Below are 27,880 nucleotides of genomic sequence, written 5' to 3'. Positions count from 1 at the left end.
ACCAGTGGTCTTGAAGCTGGTTTAAAAGTACTGTTTAAAACAATTGGTCTGTGGAATGAAACATGAAATCCCACCAGAGGTGGGTCAAAGCTCTCTTCCAGAGAATTCTCTGGGTCCCAATATTCCAACTAGCAACAAAAGCCTTCTTACCACAGGTCTTTGAGGAAGGCCTGTATTCCTTACTTAAAAAATACAAGAGGCCAAACTCTGTTAAAGCAAATACCACCCTCATCCCTGCCCGCTACTTTCAAATCATCTTCTAAGCCTATGCCCAATTTAAAGAAGTTTAAAAAAAAAAAACCAACAAGGAAGTTGAAGTTGTGGTAGCATAAGAAGATAAACATCCCCATTTACAAAGCATTATTCTTTCATTGTGTATGGTACTGTAGGGAGGCAAAGTAACCCCATATGGCACCTTATCCCTCGCCCAAGACACCTAATGTACAGAACACACAGATATCAGAGAACAAACATACTTCTAAGACTTCTTTCCCAAGGTTATAATGTGATTCAGAGATATGATGAAGGGACAAGGGGCCAAAGGCATTTTGAGGCAGCCATCACCCTTGATACTGAGATTGTCTCTCCAATCAAGGAAGAAGAACCAAAACAAACAGCTGTCCAGACAGTTTTAGCAGAAGGGCAATAAGGCCCAGGGGGTTGGAGGCTGCACGACCAATGAGTAGGAAGCACAAACCTTGTCCCCGTTTTGCCAACTGTTGGAGAGCCTCTGCGAATCAGAGTTTGTCAGAGCCTGGCTTTCCCTTTCTAAAAATAAACAGCATGGAATCCTACCTTTTTGAACCATCCCATTTCATAATTTTTATGCCTCAGCCTTGAATGGAAAATGCCACTTTAGGGGATAACTGACAATTCCAGGCTCCATAATCCAATCAATACAATACTTGGAGTGCTTTCCAACAATCCACCAATGGCATCCAAGTTCCCACAACTGAGGAGCAGAAACGGAATTTCAAGTTACTGTGACGCTGGCCAGTGACAAGTCATCAGCATTCTTCAGCTTTTAGCTGTCTGAGCAGACAGCTGACTCAGCGGGGACACAGTTACCCAGTCAGCCACCTCCATTTGACCCACTGCTCAAAGTGATCTGTCTTTCATCCATCTCAAAAAAAACAAAAAAGTTGAATGACTAATAAAATGACTAAAAAACAACATCCAGATAATTCTTACAAAGTTAAAATAATAATAATAAACATAACCCAATACAGCCTGGTGGAGAAGGCAATGGCACCCCACTCCAGTACTCTTGCCTGGAAAATCCCATAGACGGAGGAGCCTGGTGGGCTGCAGTCCAGGGGGTTGCGAAGAGTCGGACACGACTGAGAGACTTCTTTCACTTTTCACTTTCATGCATTGGAGAAGGAAATGGCAACCCACTCCAACTCCAGTGTTCTTGCCTGGAGAATCCCAGGGACCGGGGAGCCTGGTGGGCTGTTGTCGATGGGGTCGCACAGAGTCGGCCACGACTGAAGCGACCTGGCGGCAGCAGCAGTGCAGCCTGGTAAATGGATGTGAGAATGATGACCAGTCTCAGAGGGACCCAGTGACTGACGGCCACCTTTCCTTCTGAGAAACGGGGTGGAATGGCGTGGTTTGGAAATGCCTCGGGAGAGCAGGAGAAGAGCTGATGATTACGACCAAATCATCAGGGAGAATTATCAAAGGGTCAAAGTGGTGAAATATCTATAGCATAAATACAGGAAAAGAAAGGAACACACTGACCTTTCACCTTGGTGTTTAACAGAGTGAGAGGCCTCTGGATATTGTCCTAAGGACATCCACTTCTAAGACCAGCCAGCATGCATGGAGCCCTGTCCACACCTGGCACTCTGTCCTGACGGAGCATTTCCATCCAAGGTCTTATAATCTTCACAAGTAAATACGGCTATCTGACAGATGAGGAAAGATCAGAGAAGCCAAGTCTTCCACCCAAGGCCAGGGTTAGTAAGTGATACCAGCACTCGTATCTGAAATCCAAGTCTCCTCCCTTCACATTACCCAATACAACAGACTACTACTCTTCCAAAAGCTCAAAAGGGAAATCTGGAAAGGTTCTCAAGATGAAGCCCCACTGGAAATACAGGGTTAGAACTCTATCGGGAGCACCACACTATCTCCCACAGTCGAAATCCCTCAGCTGCTTGCGTGCACTCGGGCAAATTTTGGTCAGGAGGGAAGTCCAGAACCAAGTGAGCCCTGGTAACACCTAGAAGTCGCAGGGGACATCCCCACAGAGAAAGGTGACAGGAGGAGTGGGGCTGATGCCCGCGGCTGAGGCACCGTCCTTTCATTCCCTGTGCAGGAGGATGCTTTCTAGTCCTCAGTCTCCTCCTTGTTCTCTGAAGTTCACCTGATCAAAACCCTAGGCACTGTCTACACTCCTTCCTTTCCCTCTCCCTGCCTCTCCATGAATGCTGTCTGTCCAAAAGTCTCCAGAATAAGACCCCTCAAATGAAATTCAGTCACACATTTATGTAGCCCCCCTCTGCGGAACCGTGGTGCATGTTTGGGAGCTGGGTCAGGTGGCTATCCAGGCTCAGCTGTCTTCTCAGCACAAGAAGCTAAATAACAATATGTGATTGAAATAACATTTCAGGAAAACAAGGAGAGTTGTGTCATGGGGAATATGTGATTAACTGCCAGATGAATTCTACAGACCATAACTGTTACAAAGTTCAAAAGAAGGGAGCGATCACTTCCAACAACACATCCCAGGGTGCAAACTCCTCACAAAGCTCTCCTTCCCATCTTCTTTGGCTCAAATCAGGATCTGGCTGCCTGGGCTCTGATTCTGGCTGGGACACTGGTGGACTGAGTTACTCAGGCTCTCTGGGCCTCAGTTCTGCAACTATAGCATGAAGGTAAGGACAGGTCACCTGTCATGGGGTGGTAAAAGGATTAAGCAGGATGATCCATGTAAGCTGTACAACAGGGCAACGGGTGTTACTGTATCTCCTGGCAGATCTCCAGTCCCAGACTCCATACTCCTGTATATACATCTGAATCTGCACACCTGGTCTACATGGGGCCCTTCTCTCCACCCCGCTATGTCTGCCTCTGAAGCTGTGCCTTCTATTCCAACAAGCCAGAAACCCTGCTGCCCTTCTACTCTGCCCCCACCCCAGGCTTAGCCAGCTACCCTGCTTGGTCTCACTTTGTCTCCATGCTGGCTCCGGCAATCATATTTCCATTTCCAATATCTCAGGACAAGAACAAGAACCTGAGAGAGTGCCTGGATTCAACTTCCCAATCAGCCACACAGTAACCTAATTTGTGATTTTGGACAAAGTATGTGATTTCTCTAAACCTCTCTTTCTGCATCCATAAAATGGGGCTAAAGAGAGATCCCACCTCAAAAGGTTGCTGTGAAGATTAATTAAATCTCACTATGGGTTGAGAACTCTGTATAGAAATTCTGACCCTCGGGGGGATCTGATATGAGAGCTGTTGTCATCTTTTCTTGAACCACACAATTAACTGAACATCAGTATCCAACTGGTCTCTCCCTTCTCAGTTCGGAGTCATTGCTTATCCTTGACGATAACAGATGTGAGTTAGTCATCCACAGAGCATAATTCTGCCTCTCTTTTAAACTTATCAATTTAATTTTATGGCAAAGTTTTACAAACAAATGGGCACTCTCCTCCATGGCTGGGTTCAAGGTAAGCTGGCACAGCCTTTAGGTGCAGGGGGTGGGCAGGATTTAGCACTGCTTTAGCAACCTTTAAAGCATGCACATCCTGTTAAGTCCTTACTCTTTGGAATTGATTGTAATGAAACAATAACCACTGGGGGAGAAATCAGCGACAATGGTGTGAGGAAACATATCACGGCATTGTATATAATATATAAAAACTGGGAAAAATAAATATCCAATAAAAATTAAATATATTATGATTCATACTGATGGTGAAATACTATGCAGTCACTTAAAAGGGTTGGAAAAATAAACATAGACACAGAAGGAAACATGATCCCCAAATCATACCTGCTCACCAAATGTTGAGGGTTATATTGCTAAGTAACAGAGACGTGTTACAAAAACTGAGTTTTCCTAAGTTCAGTCGCTCAGTCGTGTCCGACTCTTTGCGACCCCATGAATCGCAGCACGCCGGGCCTCCGGGTCCATCACCAACTCCCGGAGTCCACTGAGACTCAGGTCCATCGAGTCAGTGATGCCATCCAGCCATCTCATCCTCTATTGTCCCCTTCTCCTCCTGCCCCCAATCCCTCCCAGCATCAGAGTCTTTTCCAATGAGTCAACTCTTCGCATGAGGTGGCCAAAGTACTGGAGTTTCAGCTTTAGCATCAGTCCTTCCAATGAACACCCAGGACTGATTTCCTTTAGACTGGACTGGTTGGATCTCCTTGCAGTCCAAGGGACTCTCAAGAGTCTTCTCCAACACCACACTACAGAAACATCAATTCTTTGGCGCTCAGCCTTCTTCACAGTCCAAATCTCACATCCATACATGACCACAGGAAAAACCATAGCCTTGACTAGACGGACCTTTGTTGGCAAAGTAATGTCTCTGCTTTTCAATATGCTATCTAGGTCGGTCGTAACTTTCCTTCCAAGGAGTAAGCGTCTTTTAATTTCATGGCTGCAGTCACTATCTGCAGTGATTTTGGAGCCCAGAAAAATAAAATCTGACCCTGTTTCCACTGTTTCCCCATCTATTTCCCATGAAGTGATGGGACCAGATGCCATGATCTTCGTCTTCTGAATGTTGAGCTTTAAGCCTACTTTTTCACTCTCCTCTTTCACTTTCATCAAGAGGCTCTTCACTTTCTGCCATAAGGGTGGTGTCATCTGCATATCTGAGGTTATTGATATTTCTCCTGGCAATCTTGACTCCAGCTTGTGCTGCTTCCAGCCCAGCGTTTCTCATGATGTACTCTGCATAGAAGTTAAATGAGCAGGGTGACAGTATACAGCCTTGATGTACTCCTTTTCCTATTTGGAACCAGTCTGTTGTTCCATGTCCAGTTCTAACTGTTGCTTCCTGACCTGCATATAGGTTTCTCAAGAGGCAGGTCAGGTGGTCTGGTATTCCCTTTTAGAATTTTCCACAATTTATTGTGATCCACACAGTCAAAGGCCTTGGCATAGTAAATAAAGCAGAAATAGATGCTTTTCTGGAACTCTCTTGCTTTTTCCATGATCCAGCAGATGTTGGCAATTTGATCTCTGGTTCCTCTGTCTTTTCTAAAACCAGCTTGAACATCTGGAAGTTCACAGTTCACATATTGCTGAAACCTGGCTTGGAGAATTTTGAGCATTATTTTACTAGCGTGTGAGATGAGTGCAATTGTGCGGTAGTTTGAGCATTCTTTGGCTTTGCCTTTCTTTGGGATTGGAATGAAAATTGACCTTTTGCAGTCCTGTGGCCACTGCTGAGTTCTCCAAATTTGCTGGCATATTGAGTGCAGCACTTTCACAGCATCATCTTTCAGGATATGAAATAGCTCCACTGGAATTCCATCACCTCCACTAGTCTTTCTAAAGTTCTGGTTTATTTAGTGTGTGCCAGATGCTGCAAAAGAACACATTACATACCCTGGGCTACTGCAAACCCCAACAAAGTAAGTTTTATGTACTATCCCCATTTTAAAAACAGAAAATATAGACAGAAATCAAATAATGTGTCCAAAGTCAGGTAGCTAGGAAGGGAAAGCTATGATATTAATGCAAGTATAAGTCCAAGTCCTTGCTCTTTTCTAACACTGATACTCATAAAAATATTAGTACATTTAGAGTTAGAGTAAGTATATCTCCATGAGAAAAAGACTAGAAAAGCAGATAGAAAAACACTAGCAGTCCTTTTCTCTAGGGGGTAGAACTATAGATTTATTTATTTTTGCTCTGCGTTAAACATTTTTTCACATTTATCATAAAATGCTTCAGTAATAAGGGAGAAAAGAACAAGGTTTTTTCCATTTTAAAACGTGAATGTCAGCCACCTTTTTCCCCTTCCCCCTGACAAATGCAGATGCTGCACTTGTAGGGAAGGCAGCATTGCTCAGTGATGAGGTGCCAGAGTCCCATCACCTGGGGGTGGGCCACTGAGAGACTCTGGCACAGCGGCTTAGGATGCTGTGAGGGTCAAACGGGCAGGTTCAAAGCCCAGATTGGGCTCACACTTAAGTGCTCTGTAATCTGAGTGATTATTATGACTGGCAACATCTTCATTACACTAGACACACTTGATAGCTTCTCTCTTGAGGTGGGACCAAAACGTGGTGTAAAAGAGCAAGCTTCAGTATCCCTTAACCAACAGTGATAGTGGATCAGATAACTACCCCTCCCTCGAACTCCCCAGGCTGGTGAAGCAAAAACATGGACAAGCCTGTAGCAGGACTACCTGGCTCTGAACCCCACAGGTGTCACTTTGCTTTGTCTCGGTTTCCTCCATTTACAAGATGGAGATAATAATGGCTCCCTCCTCACAGGACTGTGGTGAAGACTCAAACAGGTAATGTAGGCGAGACTCTTCTCCCTGGGTCCAGCTCACTGTGACTGCTTAATAAGTATTACATGTTAGCACGAATTTCCCCCATCCTACGATGGGCTCACATCTCAATAAATCCACTGTAAACTGAAAACCTCACAAATAAAAATGCATTTAATATGCCTAACCTATGGAACATCACAGCTTACCCTGGCTACCGTGAAGATGCTCAGAACACCTACAATAGTCTATGGTTGTGCAAAATCATCTAACACAAAGCCTGTTTTACAATAAAGTGTGAGTATCTCATAGAATGAAGACTGCACTGAAAGTGAAAAACAGAATGGTTGTAAGTGTACTGCTTGCCTGCCCTAGTGATCACACGGCTGATAGGAAGCCAGCATCACCAAAGAGCACTGTACCACCTACTGCTGGCGTAGAGAAAGCGCAAAACTCAAAATTCCAACTATGGTTTTACTGAATGAGGGTTACTTTTACACCATCATAAAGCTGAAAAATCTTAAGTCAAATCAGTGTAAACAGCTGACCACCTGTCCTTCAGCAAGCATTAATAGAGTGCTACCTGCCATGTGGATTTGGCCAAGCTTTAGAGCTTTTTATGTGGATTTGGCCAAGCTTAAGAGGTTTTTCTGCCATGATCTTCCAAATTTAAACACTGTAGTATAATATGAAATGCGCTTAGTCGCTCAGTCATGTCCGACTCTTGCAACTATAGCCGGCCAGGCTCTTCTGTCCATGGGAATTCTCCAGGCAAGAACACTGGGGTGGATTGCCATGCCCTCCTCCAGCAGATCTTCCCAACCGAGGGATTGAACCCAGGCCTCCCACATTGCAGGCGGATTCTTTTACCATCTGAGTCACCATAATATTCCATAATATGAATTCCATAGGAATATGAATATTCCATGATATAAATTCCATAATATGAAAGACTTGTTCAAATGAGACATGCTCTCTTGTAGATTCCGATTTGCTTCTCTATTAATTAGCTCGGGCTGCCACAACTAAGTATCCCAGATCAGGAGACTTTAACAACAGAATTTTCTTATAGTTCTGGAGTCTAGAAGTCTGAGATCAAGGTGTCATTAGGGCTGGTTTCCTCTGAGGTTTCTCTCCTCGGCTTGTGGATGGTTGTCCTCTCCTTGCCTAAGTGTCTGTGTCCTCATCGCCTCTTCTAAGGCGGCAGATCATACTGGATTTGGTCTCATGCTAATGATCCCACTTTGACTTAATTGCCTCCTTAAAGACTCTGCAAATGTAGTCACATTCTGAGATGCTAGGGGTTGGGACTTAAACACAGGAATCTGAGGGGGATGCAATTCAGTTCCCAACAGCTCCTGCAAGGAGCATTCTGGAAGAACAGGAGTAGACCTCAAACTGAGAATCAGTTGCCCCTGAGCCCTGGCCATCTGCGCAGGCACAGTTCCTGAGGATTCTACAGGCCCACAGGCACAGCAAGATAGCAGGGTTCCCTCCCAGACAACGGAGCGTGCCTTCCCCACAGCGTAATAGTTCCCACTCTCTCCTTCTGGGACTCCAATACACACCGGAGACCAATGCCCATCAAACAAAACACTCAACAACTCTGTGGTCAAGCGGGCCAGCAATCTCACCTACTGCTCACATTTACGTGTGTTCAAAGACAGGAGGGAAAGTTCTCATTCCTCGCATGGACGCTCTAATCTGAGTTCGAGAAATAAACATAAATCACCACTGATGGTCATTTTTAAGAATCAGTCCATGCTTATTCAAGCAAATTTTTAAACACAAACAAAATGGAGTTTCTTGAACCACAGCCTGTAATTTACCAAGTGCAAATATCTAAGATACATGTGCTAAATTTAAAGAAACAACTATTATTAAATACCCCATTATGGAAGGCAGTGAAATATATTTGTGCTCTGTATATCCGTTACAATACTTCAACTCAGCCTCCCTACGTTTGGCAGTTCTTTCCTTCAGTGATAATAAAAGGCTTTTCTTTCCATTAAATATCTAAATGAAGTCAAATAGTGTATGTTAAGTAAGCCCATAAGTCCTTTTGTATGATGCAATGAAGTCTTGAAATGCTTATCTACTGAGCACTCAAACTTAAAGGCTGGCGGTTTATGTCCCCTACAGAGCCCCGGGACCCTGCTGGCTTGGCCAGACTGTGAAAATAAGCTTCAAATGACCAAACGCAACTGCAACTTTAAAAGTAGGAACCAGACCAGACACAACAAACCACAGAGTAGTCGCCTCACTTGTCATAATTCATGTGTGTGGAATTCAACTGTAAAAGCATTCAGAGTGCTAACTTTCCTCCATCGGGGCATTCCATGTGGAATGTCAGATTGTGAAAAGCTGCTGATAAGCCGCTCCTGATTACAAGCCTACAAGTGGTAGCATTAAATAAAAAGAAATATTTATCACAAGCCTGAAACAGCCTGGTCTGTGCCATCCAACACCAAAATAAGACAGGCAAGTCCCGAGATACTAAAATATCCAGGTTATAACAGTAAGTACTCTTACTAGTGGCCCTGTTAATACACCAAGCTTCTTTCTTGCTTTTATGTTTTCTTCTAACTTTCATTTGTACATTATTCTCCATTTTGATGGCCTACATAATGATCCCTAATGAAATCTTCTTTTGAAAAACAATTTTCTCATGGTTCAATGACACAAAAATATAATTCTTACAGATCTGTAAAAGAGAAACTTGAATGGATAAATATATACATGTGTAGATTCCAAATCCATGCACATATATATATATACATAAATATAAAAACATGAAAATATAATAATCCAATTAGCACATCTTTTTTGGAAACTAAATTGAGCTTAACCAAACTGGCCTAAGCCAGGTAGGAACCACAGGACACGCCAGCAATGATGATGATGGTGATAACACCTGCCATGAATTCACTACTTACATGTGCCAAGCGCACTGCCCAGTCCTTGACGTACATTTTTCTCATTTGTCTCCTCATGACAACATTCTAATGTGGGATGTTTTCCTTTTACAAAAAAGGAAATGGTGGTTCAGAAATGTTAAAACTGCTCAAAGTCCCAGAGCAATAAAGCAGAAGAACCAGGATTTGAAACTAGTTCAAACTGTGCTATATTGCCTCCCAGTGGTGCCTTAGAGACAAGATACAGGGCCTGGCTGAGGGTAGGGTCACATACCTGGCCCTAAATGATCTCTTATATTGGCTAGGGACAGGCAGCAAAGCTCAAGCCCTATCTCAGAAGAAAGTCCAAGAGCAGGTGTCCCCTCCAAGTAAGGTAGGAAGCCCAAAGAGCTCCGTCCTTCCTCTCCCAGAGGGACAGAGAGGAAGAAATCCCCACCTGAAATGGATCCCTAACCTTCCCCAACTATTACTTGACTGCTTTGCTATCAAAACTATCACATGAATGTTCCTGAAGAGTCTCATTTGCCCCTGTTGAGAAACACTCAAGGAACACATCATTAAGATAGAAGAGCAATGGCAGTCTTCTCCTTTCCAGAACACAATCCAACTTTTCCTGGATAATAAAAGGTGAACAAACAAATGGAAAAAGCAAGAGCCTGGCATTAGCTGTTTTCTGAATGCCTCTTACAGGAGCTGGTCACTGTTCAGAGGAGCAGAAAGAGAACTTGGATTCCAGCTTCACTTTGCCCCACAACCAGGTACCAATCCCCTCTTCCTAGAGTGAGGGGTGAGAAAGGCAACCTCCAAGTCTGTGTTCAGCTCAGGCTTTCTGCGATTCTCAGAGCTTCCTTCCAGAGTAGACAGCAAAGCTCAAGAGGTAACACCTAACACCAAGGAAGCATCAGCTTCAAGAGCTAAACTAAACATCTCCTATGTGCTCATAGGATTAGCAGTACACTGGAGAATCCCTGAATAATCAGTAGGTCAGCTTCAGGACAATGTAAAAATAATCAGCCCTGGCAACAGTTACCAGGCACTTCCAGCTCTCTCAGGCTCCCAGGCCAGCCCACATCTCTGTCCTCAACTGCAGACATGGGTACCTATCTGCCTTCATGGCATGTCCTCTGGGATGTCTAGACAGCTTAAGACTCAAAAAGTATAGAACTTAATATTCCTTCTGAAACAGGCTCCACACACATCCTTCCCCCTCACAATTTATGGTCATTACATCCTTCAGTCCCACTCAGGCTAATTAATGGTCTTTTTGTCAATCCTGACTCATACGTTTGTCTCAAATCTCAAATCTATTCCCTTAGGTAATTCTGTGGAAGCTGCCTTCAAAACAGATCTCAAATCTAACCACTGCTCCTCTCTTTCACTCCCAACTTCCTGGTCACGGCCACCATCACATCTCCCCTGGATTCCTTACACACCTTCCTAACATGTCTGCTTGCTCTTCCACTACCCCCACCTCCACCCCGCCCATGATCTATTCTCAACACAGCACCAACAGGGATCCTTTAAAATTTAAGTCAAGTCAATACCTCCAATGGCATCAGGCTACTCAAGTATGAGGTAAATCCTTTATTTCCCACCACATTTCCCCTGGTTCACCACCCCCAGTCACGTCCACCTCCTGAATATGCCTCAATCATGCAGGGTATGCCCTGCACCAAAGGGCTTTTGCATTAACTGTTGCCTCTGCCTGGAATCTTTTACAGGACTAACTCCCTTCCCTCCTTCAAGTCTTTGCTCAAACAGAACCTTTAAAGAGACCTACCCAACCAGTCTATCTAAAAGGACAACCCACTCCCACCCTCTAGCACCGCCAATCCTCATCACCCTACTTTTCCTTCCCCTGCATGCACCTTCTAACATACTACATAATATGCTTATTACATCATGTGTCCCCACCCCAACTGCATCCCTGTCTCCCTCCAGAATATGAGCATCCACAGGGGTGGGAATTTGTTTGTTCATTAATTTTTCCCACACTCCTATAATACTGCCAGATACAAAACAGGCACTTCATAAGTGTTTGTTGTTCAAGTAACTGAATAGGGGAAAGAAGCCAGGGGCGGGGACCCCCTGAGAAGATCTGCTCTCCTGAAAGGAAGGGTGTGGTGTCTCTGTCTCCCAGAGGCGAGGAGGAAAAGTAGACAGACACATCCACACTCAGCAAGCCCTGGCACAGACATCACAGCACTGCCTCCTGTATGCGGAGCAGACCCAGGTAAGCAACTTGACTCCTTTGGCCACTGGCCTAGTCACAGCCTCGGAATTCCTCTCCCTTACATCACCTCCAGGAAAGACCAACAGCCAGCCATCTCCCACCCTTCCTCCAAAGCTCCACACTCCAGTGCTTACGAGATGCCCAGCTCAAGGACAAGAAAAACGCAGCTCAAACATGTAAAAGTATAACTCAGTGATAATTAATTAGATCCACAGCAGGCAACTTAGGAAAAAAAAAAAAAAAAAAAAAAAAAAATATATATATATATATATATATATATATATATATATATAAATGACTTTTTTCTAGAAGCCAAAATTTTAATTCAATAACATAAAGATTATCATGCTATGGAGGTTCAAATGTTAACTCAGTAAGTTCAGTTCATGAATGTTAGGAAAAACATCATTCTCTGGTCCAAGTTGGCATCTCTAGTCCCTCTAGAATATCAGGCCTGTGATTCAGCCTTTCAGTTGAATACTTAAACAAGGGCTTGCTTTTCATGCCACCCATCCCCTGCCTTCTGAATTTACCCAGAATGCTCTGCAGGACATGGTAGAGGATGCTTTTATGCAGACGAATTGGTCCATTCTTTCTGAATCTTAAGCTCACATTTACAATGCCATTTTATTTCTGCTTGTTATTTTACACTCAGACGTGATTAAATTTAAAAGAAACATTCAACGGAATGGTATATACATTTCCCTGTGATCAAAAGTTACATGGCAAAAAAACTCTCCATATTTATACAGCTGAACTGGCCGCAAGTCACTGGAATCACGCTTACAGAGTAACAGTCGTTTGCAAGCTTTTATTAGTTACTATAATGACTGGAGACAGGGGTCATCAAAATGCCTTTGCCAGAGCCAATCTAACATTACTGCAACGTCCCGCTGTGAAATTAAAGAAGTCTAGAGAGGAGGAGGAAGAGGAAGAAAGTGGAGAAAGGGGGACTTTTGTGCTGGGAGGCTACAGAAGAGAAAAACAGTAACACAAGGATATAACACTGTGAAGAGAACCATGTTTCATGTAATTCCTATATAATGTACTGATTCAACATAAGGAAAAATATTTTCTCCTACTAGGGTAGTGAGATCCATGGATATATTATAAAGGAAAGTTGCCAAAACAATGACGACAAAAAAACAAAACAAAAACCCTCATCTTTGAAAGGAAGGAACAAGGGATCAGAATACCTTGTGTCTCCAATATTTAGAAGTAACTCTGTCTGCAGCCAAGCCTGGATTAGAAGGATGACCAGTATAGTTCATTTGAGATTCTATTAATATCATGGGTTTTGTCTAATCAAATCTTCATTAAATACAGATTTATAAAAGAGACATGACAACTAAATGCAATGTATGATCTTGGACAGGATCCTGGACTGGGTAAAATAATTAACAAAGACTTTATTGCCACAGTCACAAAATTAGACAACAGTCTTGTATCAATGTTAAGCCTCCTGATACGATAAAGTATAGCAGTGTAAGAGAGCATCTTTGTTAGGAAATACTCACTGAAGTATTTTATGGCAAAGGTGTCTGAGGTTTCAAGCTTGCTTTCAAATGATTTAGGAAAATTATGTGCAAACATACAAAGTGTATGTGTGTGTGTGAATGTCTATCTGAGAAAAAGAGGAAGAAAATGATAAACAAATAGAGCTTAGTGTAAATAACTGGTGATCTAGCTAAAGAGTACATGGAAATTCCTCATTTAAACTTAGAAGTTTGAAATTATATCAAAAGAAAAATGAACTCACACTTGCATCCTAACCTCACTCCTGAAATATATTATTTTTTACAGAACAAATTAACCAGAATGAGATGCATTCTTCTCTTCACATACTTGTTTCATTTAGTCATTCAACAAATATTTGCAAAGCACGTACCAGTGTGGCTTGCATGTCAGAATGGACTAGGTGCTTTCTGTTTTACCCCTTGTGAATTTCAAATAGCTGCAGTATTGGCATGAGAAAAAATGGCTTCCCAATTTGGAAATGAGGTCAGCCACGCTAGTTAGTACTTAGAAAATAATCCATTTTCAATACAGAGCTTTAAGAAGTCAAAAAAAGAGGATCAAAATATTGTGTCTTACTCTGGCTAAAAATATTAGCCTACCCTGAAGGTGAAGTACAAAAAAAAAAAAATAGACCTGGCTGTGCAAAACACAGCTGACAATCACAATCCATCTGAAGTCCAAGTCCTTATAGACTCACGGCATCAACAAGAGGGCAATAACCAAATGCTTTCAAATGATGGAAATGCTGTCTAGTCATGTGTGACATGAGTTAAATAAGTAACAACGCAAGAATGCATTTGTCTACCATTGCCCAGGGGTTTCCTGAGTTTAGCAGCCAAATTGGCAACTGGGATCATATTATCAAGTAGTATCTATACCACTTTATTAACTGTCAGGGAAATGTCTATTATAATAATTGTCAGCAAAATAATGTTTATTTTACAACCGCCAGAGCAACCTGGCCAATCCGAATCAAGACTTTTCATCCGATCATTCCCAGAGAATGGCCAGCATTCTAGAAACATTGAGCTGATAATATTGCTTCTCTCTTAAGTTTGATGTTGCTCATATCAGAGAGATGAAATACTGGCTTATTAGCAGGCTGCCTGCTCCTACTTTAAGATCGTCCACTTACTTAGCTAAGTTATGCTGAATAAGCTAACTAACCACTCTTGGACTCAGTTTCCTCAACTGTAAAATGGGCAGAGAGTTGTAGTGAGTTATTGCAAATATAAAAAGGAGCTATTAAGCAAAGTGTTGGAAGCCACCATTAACTACAGAGTGATTGTTTCATCTTCTATCACAATCTTCTGGTATATAAGGGACAATATTAGCTCTCTAACATTTTTCCTAGAAATACATTAAGTGCACTGGATGGTACCTCAAATTTTCAAATCCAATCAATAACTAGCTATTTAAGAAATGGTACATTCAGGTATTCTGTCCATGTTTTAATTGGGTTTTTTGTTTTTCTGATGTTGAGTTGTATGAGCTGTTTATATATTTTTTATATTAACCCATTATCTGTCATATCATTTGCAAATATTTTCTCCCATTCAGTGGGTTATCTTTTTGGTTTGTTGATGGTTTCTTTTGTTGTGCGGAACCTTTTAAGTTTAACTAGGTACTATTTGTTTATTTTTGCTTTTGCTTTCTTTCAAGGGATGGATCCAAAACAAAATTGTTTTGATTATGTCAAAGAGTGTTCTTTGCCTATGTTTTTCTCTAAAAGATTTATGGTATCTGGCCTTACATTTAAGTCTTTACCTCACTTTGAATTCATTTTTGTATATGATATTAGAGAATATTCTAATTTCATTCTTTCACATGTACCTATAGAACTACCACTGCTGCTGCTACTGCTGCTAAGTCACTTCAGTCGTGTCCGACTCTTTGTGACCCCAGAGACGGCAGCCCACCAGGCTCTCCTGCCCCTGGGATTCTCCAGGCAAAAACACTGGAGTGGGTTGTCATTGCCTTCTCCAATGCATGAAAGTGAAAAGTGAAAGTGAAGTCGCTCAGTCATGTCCGACTCTTAGCGACCCCATGGACTGCAGCCTTCCAGGTTCCTCTGTCCGTGGGGTTTTCCAGGCAAGAGTACTGGAGTGGGGCGCCATTGCCTTCTCCATAGAACTACCACATGATCCAGCAATTCCATTCCCAGTTATACATAAAAAGAAAACTAATTCAAAAAGATACACTCACCTCTATGTTCATGACAGCATTATTTACAATTGCCAAGATATGGAAGCAAGCTAACTGTCCAGCAACAGATAAATGTATAAAGAAGATATGGTACAAATATATAATAGAATACTACTCAGTCTTCCAAAAGAATTAAATATTGGCATTTGCAGCAATATCTAAGGAGTTGGGGGGCATTATGGTAAGTAAAGTAAGACAGACTAAGACAAATACGGGAGGATAATACACGTGGAATCTAAAATATACAGTAATTAGTGAATGTAACAAAAAAGCAGCAGACTCACAAATCTATGGAACTAACCAGTGGTGCCCATGGAGAGAGGGAAGAGGCAGTACAGGCAGGGGGTTAAAAGGTGCAAACTGTTAGGTATAAACTAAGTGACAACCACCTATTGTACAACAAGGATAATACAGCCAATATTTTACAGTAACTACAAATGGAGTATAAACTTTGACATTTACTTACAAATCATTATATTATATTGCACACCAGTAACTTACATAATTTTAAAACTGGTACAGTGGCACATTAGAGTAAACAACTCTCCCCACTGAAAAACTCTCAACTTACTCTCTTTTAACCAACAAATACTTGGGGAAATAAGACCAAATCTTGCTGGACATTTTATATTGCTACATGCATCTAAGAAATTAATACAAACAGCCAGCTGGATTCAATGATCTCATCAGATCCCAGCAGCAGTGATTCCCTGACTCCAGATTTCTACCCTTGCAAGGCAAACAGAATTCTTCTACACATGGGAAAACTCAAACTCAAGGTCGTCAAGAAAAATATCTCCCCACCTTTACTTGTTTAGAAATACGCTAATGCCATGAAAGAAAAGAATGTATAGAAAACAGGATCCCTGCTTTCCAGGTAATTATAGACTAGCTCTACAAGAGAACATAGATTTATAAAGGATTCCTCTCGGGCTCTTTTCTCCCCTTTTTTGAATGTTTTTCATTTGTCTAAATAGAATATTTGCTCACTGTATATTACTTTCAGGGCCAGTGCATAAAATTTTCATTTAAGTGATCCTCTTTGCTTTTTTTTCCACTTTTCTTTTTCTTTTTTTTTAAGCTGCCAAACTTTTAAACCACAGGTAGAAGATGGCAGAGTCATAGATGGAAGGAGAAAGGGTACCTGAATCAGTGCTTGGAAGAGAAGCCCTGTCAGTGAACAGAAGAACATCTTTTGGGTTTGAGCCACTATCCATGTGTGGGGTTATTTGTTATAGCAGCTAGCATCACTAGCTAATATACCTATAGGACCTCATTATCAGTTCCACCAACATTTATCAAGCTTACACTCAACACTGAGCTCTATGGAAAGCAGTGAGGGATACAACTTGGGGAGGAAGAACTGGCAGCGGTTCTGCATCTATGAAGGTAGTGATGTGATACAGGGTAACAGAGTGACCGACAGACAGAGAGGTGGGCATGTGCAGAAGGCCAGGGACACCAAGAGAGACAGCTCGTGTCCCACAGTGCAGCACCACAGAAAAGCCGTACAGCTTTAACTATCACATTTCAGCCTTATTCTCTGCCATGCAGACCAACAACCTAACTTTCTAAATCTCCTCCTATGTCTGATGCCAGGTCTTAAGAGCCTCCTCACTTTGTGACAACTAGAATCCAAATTTTCCTGAGAAGCTGTGAACTTTGTTTTAACAGAAGCCCATCTCTACTCATTCAGCCCTCCTTCTTGAGTTCTTCATTATCATTTTCCCACAGTTTCTCTGATTTCAAGCAATAGACCCTTATATTTATCTAATTTGGGGTAACTTTAATTCTAGTCTTTGGCTTAAAAAATTAAAGACTCAGTCTTTAGGATGCCTCAAAGAAACCAGTCCAAAGCCCAATTCCTCCACAACTCATAAAATCAAGAATGACACAGTGGGATAAATACATCACAAAATGTGCATTTGCTGCTAAATTCCTATAAGGGTGCTGACCAGCTCTGCTGTGAAATATAAGCAAATGTTCTATCCTCTCTAGGGTCCAAAATACTTTCCCACAAGTGCAGTAGCCAGGCCCTGCTGAATACAATGTTTTCCATGAAGGAGTCTGTAGTAGATGCAACAAACACATGTCAAAATATTTCTAAGATTCAGTTTTCTAAGAGCCAGGTAGGTAACCAGACCGCCTTCCAGTGTAACATTAAAACCAGATAAACATCTCCAACCAATACAGGAAAAGCAAAACAGAGCAGAAAGAGAAAAATGCAGACAGACAGACAGGAAGAAAGAAGGGGAGAAGCACATGTGCAAGCCTCCCCCAACACACACACCATTCCCGATTAACTCCATACGCCTCCCCAGTCACCTTGGGACATTTCTTCATCTTATTACGAGTGTCTGAAACACAGAACATATTCTCTGCTAACCCATAAAGGAACCACTCATAGACTTCTGTTTGCCTCATCAATTTCTACACCTTTTTGAAAAATAGATCATTTTACATTCCTTTTCAATGACGGAAAAGAGTTCACATTTTTGAAAAATATATATCCATTTCTTAGCATATGTGCAGACTGACTTCCCAGCATGAAACTGGCTGACCCCTTTAAATGTTCTCATTCCAAATAGGAGGGAAAGCCCATCTTATGTAACTCCACAGGAATCCTTGCAGGATTATATCAGAGGCAAACCTCTTGGCGGCTCATTAAAAATCGTCCCCGTCTGTCACTAAGGTTAGATTTGAGGACATTTTTACATGGATATAAAGGGGCCTTCCCCCCCACATTTCCCAGTACGGCAACAAAATGCTATTCCATGTGGTCTAAAAATGTCAGCGTGAGACTGCCCTTGAGAAAATGGCTTCAAATCTAAAATGTTCTAGCACAGGGATGAGTAAGCCAGGCATCCCCCGAATGCTGAGAACAGTGTGTATCAGAAACCTGTCTGTCTTGTGTCTCTACTTAGCTTCCATGAATCAAAACAGGTTAGCACTGACAAGTCAATTGAAATTTCTGTGACATTTATTATTTTTTTCTCTAAAGCAACTCAGGTAAAGTTGCAAGGCATAATCAACAATGACAGTTGCCATCTGAGAGCAAAGAGATGACCTGACTCTGCCACCCACACCAAGCAGAATGCATGCAAATGAGAACAGAGAGAGAAACATGCCAAGGGAGAAATGAGGACCATTTCCCACCCTGCCCGCATCCCCCCAAATTGCATCAAAGATCCCCAGTGATCACTCAGTGTCCATGCATGTGTCCAGGCCAACAGGTGGATATCATAAGGAAGAGTCACAGGACGAGGAGGATGACACAGAAGGACAAAAACAATGGAAATGCAGGGAAATAAATGCAAGGTCAGGGTGGGTGGAGGTGGGCAGCAGCATACTAAGGCTCCTAACTGAAATGGGAAGTAATGGACAGACCACATCAGAGACAGTTACTTCCCTCAAACTGTCATGTGGAACAAACAAACAAAAACGGTGGTTAGGGACCAGGGGCCTGGAAGTGTGAATCAATGACCTGAGAGCCCAAGGTGGGCCAAAGACGTGCTTGCCTTGGGCAGACTAGATCAGCTCTGTTTTATTCCAACTTTTAATAATCAAGACTAGACACTGTCTATTCAACTTATTTCTTTAGAAGATACAAGGAAATGCAATCTGACCACTTGAATCCAGCTAACATTTCTCTTACAGCAACAAAGTGGTGAGAGGTTGAACACCTCAACAGAGCCCTTTCACCTGTCTGCTTGCACCATCCACTGCCAAGTCTCTAACCCCCTTCTAGGCAGAGAGAATTACACTCACACAGGCCCAGAGGCTACAGTGACATGTCACTCATGGCCCCTAATAAGCTTGGCCTTGGTTCCAAGACTCCAAACTTCTTATAAAGCCCTCTGACGTGGTACATTTTTCAAGTCTCCCTGCTTGAAAGCCACAGAACATCTGAGCAGCAAGAAATGATGCCAGAGGTACTACTACAAAGGGCAGATAACAAAACACAAATAAAAAACAGCCACCCACAAACATCCCAAACACCATGCACCAGCAATTGCAAAAGCAAACCCTTGAGCCTGGCAAGAAATCCAAGAGAGACACTGGCACCAGAAACGCTGAGCTCCCGGTGGGCAGCTGTCCAACAAGGGGGGGCAAAGGTGCCCAGGCTCGTCTGTCCATGCTGGCACATCCATCCAATCCAGAGAAACTTCTTTTTTCAGAATATTCGTATTTCTCAGGGTAAACTCTACTCTGTTTAAAGAAAGACAGACAGACCTGAAAGACAGGAAACACCACCAGACTACTTTTCCTGTGATGCTGTTTTCCAAGAGAGGCTAAAAAACTGGGGTACTTAATAAGCCAGAGACAAAGAGACAGAAAGAAAACAGACTCTAGATCTGAAAAGCTTGAGTTTCAATCCTAAATTTGCTACATGACCCTGAGCAAGGCAAACGACTGGCCTGATCCTCAGCACCCTCATCCCCAAGATGGAAAAGGCACTGGGCATGGCCCAGATTGGTTGTCAAGGTTAAATACAGGTTATATACAGTGTCTTAAAGAGAGCAGGTGGCAGCAGCAAGATGGCTATCATGACCCAGAATCCTTCTGGGCTAGCACCACCCCCTGTCAATCATTCCATGTCCTGGTATAAATTCATCAAAATGCTGTGCATTGACGTCATATAGAAAGAAAAAAATATGACCCATGACTTGGGCTCATCCACTGTACATGTTCCTATCTGACATTTGCACAAAGGGAGGATACGACGGTGGCATGCAGGATGAGGCCTTCCGTAAAGCAAGAGAGATGCTGGCATGGTTTTCCTTTCAAATTCCCATGGGTTTTGCATTCTTCTCCAGAATATTCTAAAGGGTCACAGTGCTTGCATATTTAATTTTCCTATATTCAACTATATGTGTTATACAGAAAGAGAAGGTGGCTCAGAATGTGACCTTACATGGCAGCAGGGTCACTGCAGATGTAATTAGCCAACATGAGGTCATACTAGAGTGGAGGGGGTTCCTAATCCAATAGGACGGGTGCCCTTTTAAGAACAGGACATGTGAGCACACACACGCACATAGTAAGAGCACCACGTGAAGATGCAGGAGGACACCAGGTGATGCTTCTACAAGCCAACTAATGGCAATCACTGCCAACAAACCACCAGAAGCCACACGAGAGAGAGCAGTCGCTCAGTCGTGTCCGACTCTATGCAACCCTATGGACTGTAGCCTACCAGGCTCCTCCGTCCATGGGATTTTTCAGGCAAGAGTACTGGAGTGGGGTGCCATTTCCTTCTCCAGAGGATCTTCCCGAACCAGGGATCGAACCCAGGTCTCCCACAGAGTCACAGTCCTCAGAAGAAACCAACTAAACCAACACCTTCATCTCACCCTTCGGGCCTGCAGGACTGTGAGACAATACATTTCCACTGTTCCACTGTGAAGGAGAAAGGAAAGCGGGAATGCCGGGCAAAGAGTGATCCTTTGAGCAGTGACTTCAGAATGGCCACCACACCACACCAAGAGCTACGCTTACTTATGCAGGCCACTTTGGGATGATTCCACCGTTGACCACACCCCTTCCTTTTTCCCACCAGGTACGGAAGGGAGGTAACAAAGGAGAATGACTAGCATCCTTCATTCTCTACCTTGAGTGATTAAGACCAGAGCCAGCGGACAGTGAAGGAGACAAAGTGTATCTACCACAGGTATTTCTACTAATCCAATACCCGGCTGGAGTGGTGTGGGGAATACGGAGGAGAGACCCAAAATAGCTGAAATCTGGGCACTTCAAATTGAGTAGGTGTGAGAGAGGAACTTAGGAAATTGTTCCAAACTGGATTCTACTTTCTGCCAAAACAAAGTTTCATTTAAAAATATAAAATAATTTTTGCAGGAAAAAAATACAGGACTAGAGGAATTATAGTGGACAAGCATTCTAGATCTTAGTTCTCAACCATTTGTGCATTTGGGTTGCATGGGATACCTTTTTATCACTCAAATAAATGTTCTTTTATCTTAAATTAACTGGTTCTGGGTTCTGATACTTGCAAGCCAAGAAAAAAAAATTTTCACCAAAATAATTGAGTCTATATCTCTAGGCAGCAAATCAAGGCCAGTTTTTATTTTCTCTGTTTAGCTAATTTACATTTTCCAAACTGCCTACCACATCTACTTTTTCATTTTTAAGACAGATATATTTCTTGTGTCAATGCCAGAGTTCTCATATGTTCTGACTTAATGGCACTTAGTGTTTAGGAAGTTTTTCATGGTATTCCTCTTCTCCCCACCTCCCCAACCCAGGGCAAGGAAACACCTAACAGTTCCATTTATTAAGTAGTTAGGTCCAAGAAGTTATTATTAGACTTAACAACTCAGTACCTATTCGGGGGAAAAAATCAAAAGGAAAAGTATTTTTATTTCATTCTTAAACAATACGATACTTACTAATGGGATACAAGCACCCATTGCACACTGCACAGTTCCTCAAACCTTGAAATCAGCTTGGACGCTGCCACCATCGTTTTCTGTTCCATGTGGGTTTTTCGAATGGTTCACTGCTCCTTATCATGGCAAGTGTCAAAAACTCGGCTATGCAAAAATACGTACTATCAAAGGGAACATAAGACAATCTAACAACGAAACCGGAAATAACCAAGGGGTCTGCACAGTGTCCCACGATGCTGCGCTCCCCTGTGCTTCCCTTCAGCAGCCCCTGAAAGTCTGCAGCCCAGGGTACTGCAGCACGGAGTTTCGGGGACTGCTTCTCAGTGTATTCACCCAGTCCTCTGTACATGTATCTTTGGGAATTTACTAACCTTTTCCAAACTAGCAAAATAAATGTTTTCATATTAAGCCAAGGAGGGTACACATTTTTTGGACAAAGGAGCCATCCTTTTCATCTGGTGTTTAATGACAATGTCTTTAATTCACAAACCGGCCCAAAAAGAAAGTTTAAACACAACAGCACAGATAGCTGCAATGCAGAGAGAACCAATTTATATACATCTAAGAGAAACAATAGTCCTGAAATTTTTTTGCAATGTAAGACTGCTCTCTTAACCCAAGCTATAGGCAAATATCTTAACTTGAGATTAATAAGCAGCAGCCACAATGCTAAGAAATCACTTTCAGTTATACATTCCACTGGGACTTCCCTGGTGGCTCAGACGGTAAAGCGTCTGTCTACAATGAGGGAGATCCGGGCTCAATCCCTGGGTCGGGAAGATACCCTGGAGAAGGAAATGGCAAGCCACTCCAGTACTGCTGCTGCTGCTGCTAAGTTGCTTCAGTCGTGTCCGACTCTGTGCGACCCCATAGATGGCAGCCCACCAGGCTTCCCGTCCCTGGGATTCTCCAGGCAAGAACTATTGCCTGGAAAATCCCATGGACAGAGGAGCCTGATAGACTACAGTCCATGGGGTCCCAAAGAGTCGGACACGACTGAGTGACTTCATTGTCACTTTCATACATTCAATACAATAGGAAGTGTCACTTAATCCTTCTTAAGATGAGTATTTTATTTTGAGGTGATATCCAGAGTCACATTAGGTGACATTCTAAATTCACGACCTGCCAACTTTTCTGATTGTATGTTTTCCTCTGTTTTTCCTGGTTATACTTTTCCACATAAACACTTGTAGAAATTCTACAACATGAATGGTTCAACAACAAGCTAAAGAAATAAGGTAAAGATAACACTAATAGCAGGCCCTGAAATGACTCAGATGTGACTGAACTGTGAGTCAAGTTGGACCAGATTACCTTTCAAGCTTAACTCCTTCTCTCACCCCTAAAGATTCTGCCAATCTGGAGGGCGGGCACAACAGCAAGCATCAGCCACAAAACTGAGAGACTGGTAGCTTAGATTCCTTAACTCATCATAGACATAGAAGAAGTGTCATGTAACTTTTGGGAAAATTTTAATTATGTTGCCAATCAACAAACAGCAGCACAAAATAACATTGTGTCATAAAACAACAAAGGGGAAAAAAAACACAAAGCAATTTCAAGTGACGAAGGCAATGGCAACCCACTCCAGTATTCTAGCCTGGAAAATCCCATGGACGGAGGAGCCTGGTAGGTTGCAGTCCATGGGGTCGCTAGAAGTCGGACACAACTGAGCGACTTCACTTTCGCTTTTCACTTTTATGCACTGGAGAAGGAAAGGGCAACCCACTCCAGTGTTCTTGCCTGGAGAATCCCAGGAACAGGGGAGCCTGGTGGGCCGCCGTCTATGGGGTCGCACAGAGTCGGACACGACTGAAGCAACTTAGCAGCAGCAGCAGCAGTTCAAACAAAAACAAATGGTTCAAAAACAGAATGAATGGCCTCACAGGTGCATGAAAAAACTCCCTCAAGTTTTAAGTCTTGATTGGACCAGAGAAGGCCTGGTGTGCACTGTCGTAACTTCACTGGGTCTCTAACAAGAGTTAATTTTAACTTGCTAGCAAATGCAAATACATTAAAAAAAAAAAAAAAAAAGGCAAGCCAATTAAGACACAAGTGTTTAAAGACACAAGGAGTAATTACAAATGTATTATTCATACCTAATTTACAAGATGAACTTCTTTCCGTAAAATATTAAACTGTTTACATGCAGACTGGGAAGACAATTTTCAAACTGTTCATGTCCCGCTACAAAGCAATGACTATTAGCAACGCCAACAGCTTCTGGCTGACTTACAGTGTGGACGAGGCAGTAATCAGAAAATGTTTGACCTCGAGATATCTACTTGACCCCACAGAAATGCAGACTCGCCTGCTATAAAATCCTAAACAATGGGGCAGACAAGGTCACAGGGTCAGAACGAGTATTAACAGGTCACCGTGCGGCCCACTTGGGAGCAATTACTTCCAGTCATGGCTAAGTGGACACTTGATTGAATACCACTAAGACAGCTCACATCCCACGGATAACAATCCTCACAGCGATTAAGAATTAAAGCCCCCATGATTCAGCCTTTATTACTCAAATGAACCTAACTCTTCCATAAAAAACTCTTGGTATATGCCTGATGCAAGGTCTAAATTGAAATGCCACCTCATTAAACAATAATATCTAATTTTATCTAAATGAATTTTCATGAAAGTACGCCACACAGCTCAGGAATTTTTAAAATGAATTATCACAAGTGATACATAATTTCGCCAAAACTGGGGCGGAAAAAAATAGCTTTAGGAATAAAAAGAAACATCAGTGTTCAATGAAACACCTTATCCTGCCATGGCTAGAAACAGCAATGGAAAATATCGACCAGTATGAAACAGGGGTAACCTATTTAAGAAAAATCCTAACTTTTGTTAATGCAAGGGAAAAAAAAAACCTTCCAGTGACAGAGAAAATTTTAAAAACATTAAAGATTTCAGGTCCTTATTCTGTGGTCCTAGGAAATCATATTACTATAAAACTTCCACATGATTCTCACATACCATCACTTTTGAAAATCCTGGCACATAAGCGGGACAAAGTCTCACTTCACAAAATGATGGGAACATGAGGGTGTCACCATCATCCTCCTTCCATCTCCAACCACTTCATCCTGCTGAGGCCCTTCTATTTCTATCAGCACCTTCTACTTATGGCAAGTGATGATTTTCTCATTACAATAATAAATGCAGCTTCCTTTCAATATAAAATGATTTACTTTAAAAAAAGAATATGGGATTTTATACATATATATACACACACACACACATACACACACACACAAAATGAAATATTATTTAGCTATAAAAAAGAATGGAATAACGCCATTTACAGCAACATGAATGGACCCAGAGATGATCATATTAAGTCAGACAAAGACAAATATATGACATCAATTATACAAGCAATCTCAGGAAAAAAATGATACAAATGAACTTATTTACAAAACAGAAATACAGAAGTAAAAAACAAACATCATTACCAAAGGGGATGAGAGGGGAAGAGATAAATGAGAAGTCTGGGATTAACAGATACATACCACTGATAAACAGATAAACAAAGACCTATTGTATAGCACAGGGAACTATATTCAGTATCTTGGAATAACCTATAATTGGCAAGAATCTGAAAAGGAATATAAATATATAAATGGCAACCCACTCCAGTATTATTGCCTGGAAAATCCTATGGACAGAGGAGCCTAGTGGGCTATAGTCCATGGGGTCACAAGAGTTGGATATGACTTACTGACTAAACAACAACAATAACATGTGTGTGTGTGTGTGTGTGTGTGTGTGTGTATACACACACATATGTGTAACTAAATCACACTGCTGTACATTCAAAACTAACACAACATTGTAAATTAACTATACCTCAATATTACAAAAAAAAAAAGTCAGGTACTAAAAGAAACTATTACTTTAAACAATGAGAGAACTGATAGTATTTGATGTCAGTCAACACAAGTACTGAATATAGGGTGATAATGACACATGATGAGTTAACTACAGGACCAGTCCTTTCCTTTTGGGTCACTAACAGGACCCATAAAAATGCACACAAAGTAAGAATCCAGAATTTAGGCCCAAATCCGTCCCTTAGCTGACAAAGTAGACATTCTCTGCCAAGGAAATCTTGAAAACTAGGTCAAGAGATACAAATGACCCTTGCTAAAATGTGCAGTTATTAACAGTCTAAATACAAATGACATGCCATATAGAGGTATAAAAATTGAGAATAAATTAATACAGTAAGAGAATTCCATCCAAAGCAGAAAGATGCAAATGAATCATTTTCGAGTCTTATATTTCAATCAATATATAAAACCCTGAATGTGACACCATGGTAGTATCCTGCCTCGTCCACTATGTCTCAGCCACCCCACTCATGCATCTGTGTGGATCACAAGAGTTCCCTCTGGAGGGAGGTAGTCCTACAAGGCCTGATGAGCAGATCAATATGGTCAATTTTTTAAAAGGCACCTCTTTCTCCAGGCTGATGTTGACAGGGGCCAGGGCCCGACAAGAGCAAAGGCAGGCTTTCAGCCCTTGGGCACATTTACACAGTGAACAATCCCAGTTTCACACCAGGGCAGCCCATTGGAACAGAACAGGCAATTTATGATACTAGACAACTTCACACCAGCAAAGATTTATTAAATTAACAATGGCTAATGATTCTTTCCAGGATCACGAGGAAGACCAGCTGGTTGAAAATTAAGACAGTCTTTGCCTTCTAGAAGCTCACTCTCACCCAGCAGATCAGAAAGAATCCTGTTCTGATGATTTCCTCCCAAGCTGACGGACCCTCATCATTATATCCTTAACCAGCGTAGACCCTTAATGTCCACATCCAAGCTGGAGATTCAACGAGATGAGCTCACTCAAGAGCACATATGATGCTCAAAGCCATCAACAAAGCACAAGAGCTCAAGCTCTATACAGACCTGGCTTCAAGTCCAACCCCATCAATTGCCATGCCTGAATAACAGGAAAGTGGTGGAGAGTAACCACTTTCCAGGTCACTCTGCTCCTTTTCTTTGAGGTTACGGAGAAAAAGGCCTTACCACAGTACAATTAAGTTATTTTTTGTTTGTTTTCTCCAATGAGAGGACAATCCGTGCAACAGGGGAGGAAACACAACAGGGGGAAAAAATACACTGTTGTATACGTGAGGTCCATCCTTTGACAAAGAATCCATCATAGCAGGCCAGGGGAAGCTTGCTGTTTAAAACTCAAAAATTATCCTGACTTTTAAACAAGTTCATCCTGCACTGCCTACACTTTGATTTCAAATAAACTCCTTTCCTTTTAAATTATAGCTTGCCATCCTCACTGGCTCAATGTCCCAGCTTTTCTTAATTTGCCGATGGCACTTCTGCCAAAATGATACAAAGTGTGGGTCATTCAAAGAGAAAGATTATGGTGTTTTCAGGACATTGAGATGCCAGGGAAAAAAGCAAAAGGACTTTGTGTGTAGCTTTTTAAAAAAATTATCACACACCTAAAAATGCAGATCCCCAACAATGTAGGCACTGTTGTGGTTTCTTTTTTGTTCTCTTTATAAAAACATGTTTGTGCTTACACCTCGCGGCACTTGTTCAGTGTTAAATAAAAACAACTCTGGTAAATTGCTGACAAACAGGTAATACAAGTAGAAAGAATTCCCTAACTTTCAAACTCTCTGCTCAAGGGAAAAGCAAAAGCTGAAGTAAAAGATGTCCCCAAAGTCATCTGGTAAACATGCTTTCCCGAAGAGAACGTGAAACGCATAGCAAAACAGACACTAACTAATTTTAAACACCTAATTATATACTGCCTAAACAGAATTATCAAGAGACTTGATTGACTTCTACAGAGCCGTGATTGCCATCAAGCAAACCCAGAGAAATCATAAATAATGTTTGACCTTCTAACGTCCTCAAAAATTATTCACAATATCGAAGTATGTGGACCGCTGGCATTCCATTCCAATATTGTCAGGGAACACAGAGGTCACAGATTAATTTGAAGTTAGTGACTCAGACTCATTTACCCTGATTTATGGAAAGGGTACAATTTGAAGAAACACTTAAATTGGACAAACAAAATTATATGGGGGTTGACCACCTGATTAAGAAAAAAAGAGGAAGAGGGTAAGCA

General features: G+C 41.9%; 1 protein-coding gene and 1 long non-coding RNA gene across 21 annotated transcripts in view; one reads left to right on the top strand and one right to left on the bottom strand.

Annotated features, from left to right (window-relative positions):
• The window catches only part of FOXP1 (forkhead box P1), a 627,940-nt gene that overhangs the window by 543,665 nt on the left and 56,395 nt on the right, over positions 1-27,880 (bottom strand). The window contains exon 1 of one of the 20 annotated variants that reach the window (XM_059879655.1): positions 23,857-24,378. The exons of the other annotated variants lie outside the window; for them this stretch is intronic. The gene's annotated coding sequence lies outside the window, so the exon portion shown is untranslated. Of the gene's footprint in view, positions 1-23,856; positions 24,379-27,880 lie in introns of those variants that run through there. 20 annotated transcript variants of the gene reach the window in all.
• On the top strand, positions 11,217-27,054 carry LOC132343537 (uncharacterized). Its single transcript, XR_009492430.1, has 3 exons — positions 11,217-11,621; positions 20,905-21,015; positions 26,427-27,054. It is a non-coding gene; the product is annotated as an uncharacterized lncRNA (long non-coding RNA).

Source organism: Bos taurus, chromosome 22 (assembly GCF_002263795.3).
Source record: "Bos taurus isolate L1 Dominette 01449 registration number 42190680 breed Hereford chromosome 22, ARS-UCD2.0, whole genome shotgun sequence".
In the NCBI taxonomy this organism is placed as follows: domain Eukaryota; kingdom Metazoa; phylum Chordata; class Mammalia; order Artiodactyla; family Bovidae; genus Bos; species Bos taurus.
Note: the sequence above shows the minus strand (reverse complement) of the source record. Positions and strands in the feature narration are given on the sequence as shown.